This window comes from Rhagoletis pomonella, unplaced genomic scaffold (assembly GCF_013731165.1).
Source record: "Rhagoletis pomonella isolate Grant_MI unplaced genomic scaffold, Rhpom_1.0 Rhpom_scaffold_00840, whole genome shotgun sequence".
Lineage (NCBI taxonomy): Eukaryota > Metazoa > Arthropoda > Insecta > Diptera > Tephritidae > Rhagoletis > Rhagoletis pomonella.
In genome coordinates, this window is record NW_023459394.1 from 26,643 (window position 1) to 29,347 (window position 2,705).

At 37.7% G+C, this 2,705-nt stretch overlaps 1 pseudogene; it reads left to right on the forward strand.

Moving 5' to 3' along the window:
* The first annotated feature begins 1,817 nt into the window (after positions 1–1,817).
* Positions 1,818–2,609, forward strand: LOC118751603 (annotated as a pseudogene).
* The last annotated feature ends 96 nt before the right edge of the window (positions 2,610–2,705 follow it).

Sequence of the window (2,705 nt, forward strand, 5' to 3'; positions counted from 1 at the left end):
ATAAAAAATCTCTTGAGGTTCTTGATCGATCGGTGGGAGATTTGCGTAGAAATGTTCAACCATTTGGGAATGCATTGATATTGCTCGCAGGAGATATTTGCGTGTAATTTCTCGATTGACACCAGCGGAAGGGATAAATGCTTGCCTGAAATATTCAACATTGTGGCAAGACGAACATACATACATACATTGCAGTTGATTACGAATACGCGTGTCCCACTACAGACAATTACTGAACATCGGGAACGGAAAGCTGCCAGTCAATGAGAGATTAGGACGAATTTTATTGCGTAATAATTTTTGTAAGTTAGAAACATCGAAAGGAGAACTGAGCGAAACAATGTTTCCGCATATTCAAATTAATTATAAGAAATCACGATTGGCTCAGTGAACGAGCTATTCTTGCCGCGAAGAATAAGGATGTCTATCAACTCAATAGTGTTTTTCAATACAGAATTCAAAGTGATGAAATAATATGTGTATAAATATGTACGTCGATAAACACCGTTGTGGTAATTAATGAAGCAGTTAGTTATCCAACGGAATTTTTGAACTCGATTGACCTTCCAGGGATTACCCAATATACTGAAATTTAAAATAGGGGTGTGGCTATTATCATGTTGCGGAATATTAATCAGCCAAAAGTCTGTAACGGCACGTGACTCGCAGTAAAGAAATTTATGAAGAACGTAGTGTAAGCAAAGATTTTATCGTGGACTTTCAAAGGTGAAGAATGCCCATGATTCCGACCGATACACCATTTCGATTTAAAACATTGCAATTTCCAATTCGATTGGCATTCGGAATCACAATCAATAATGCTCAGGGTCAACCTTTGGAAAAGTATGGTTTACAAGTAGATTTAGATGCGGGCTGGTTCTCAGATGTTGCGTGTTCCTGTGTCGGCAAACCAGATATCCTTAATATCTACGCAGAGAATTGAAAAACGACAAATATTGTGTGCACACAAGTACTGATTACAAAATCAAACTCATATGAAACCAGTGTTGCCATTTTGGTGCTTTTGGAGCTAGATTTAGCTCTTTATTTTTCTATTTAGCTCCGAAAATCGTATGTAGCACTTTTTTAGCTCCAAAAAGTTTTAGTTGTATTTGGTATATATAAGCCAAAACTTAAGCGTTGATAAATGGAAAATTTCAAGATGCAGTGTATCCACCATAAATTCTTGGATCTAGGTTAAAGAATTAAAAAATGTATTAAAAGAAAATCCTTTTTCTGATAGCGCGGATATTGTTTTACCTTACTAATTTTACCTTAAGGAGAGCTGGAAGTAAAACTTTCCAGAAAAATTTTGCGAAAAAATGATTCAATTCAAATATCTGAAATTACAGAATTTAACAGTTTGTAAAGTATTTTTAGATCACTGTTATATAAGTGCCATAGCAACGAATTCGAAATATATGCACCTTATTTTGGTTTTAAAAGATTTTTTCAGCACTTAAACTTATGAAATTCGCTATTTTTATTAAAATTGCCGAAAATGTAAAAACAACCCTACGTCAATAAATGCTCAACCTTAACAAAAATATATAGCTCTTCATTTCAGCTACTATTAGTATTATTTAGCTCTTTTTTTCGACCGTTTTAGCTCCAAACGAAATTTTTCTCTGGCAACACTGTATGAAACGTATGCTTTGATTAGTTAATAATTTATCATCCACGTAACAGGAATATGCCACAGCAAAGCGTGGCAGGGTACAGCTAGTTGTTTAAGTGTTAGTGTTGTGCCACTCGATTGGCTCATTTACGATGTGCTGCAAACATTTGGCGAACTTATTTTTCGCCTTTTCAATGTGCTAAGTAACAAGTTAAGATGACTGCCATCACGGCCGGCAAGAAACCGCAAGCAAAAGGCAGACAACCTTCCAGGAAGCAGCCTCCTGTCCCTGAGTCGAAGCTGAAGTTCAGCAAGAAGCAGGTCAGGAAACTGCCACCCTGATCAAGCGTAAACTAAAGCGCTCTGCTGCGATTACACTCCGTAAACGTGGAAACTTGGTGCATGCTGAGAAATATCAAACAAGAAAACTCCGTGATGGACGCCGTGAGATAAAGTTGCGCCATTTGGCAAAAAAACGCGGCCAATTCTACGTGCCTAAAAAATCCAAATTGGCTTTTGTGATCCGTATCCGCGGCATCAACAAAGTTGCACCAAAAGTGCGTAAAGTTTTACTGTTGTTCCGTTTTCGCCACATTAACCACGGTTTGTTCATCAAATTGAACAAGGCAACCATTAATATGCTACGTATGCCGAACCCTATATGGGGTTATCCAAATCTTAAATCAGTTCGTGAATTGATGTACAAACGTGGAATTATCAAGCACAACCATCAACGTGTCCCAATCTCTGACAGCTTTGTGATCGAACGCAAATTGCGCAAAGCGAACGAAATTCAGTGCGTTGATTATTTGGCGCACAAAATATTCACTGGAATTGGAACCAACTTTAAGAAAGCCTCCAACTTCCTGATGCCATTCAAGCTCACACTTCAACCCGAGGCCGGCGCAAGAAGGCTAATCACTACGTTGAGGTTGGTGATTTCGGTCGCCGTGAGCATAAGATCAACAAACTGCTGCGCAAGATGGCCTAAAGAAATTGTTTTTTTTTTTTGTATTTAAGGCGACAATATAATTTGGCACATCTTCAAAAGGCGCCCAAGCAAAAAAAAAAAAAAAAAATTAAAAAA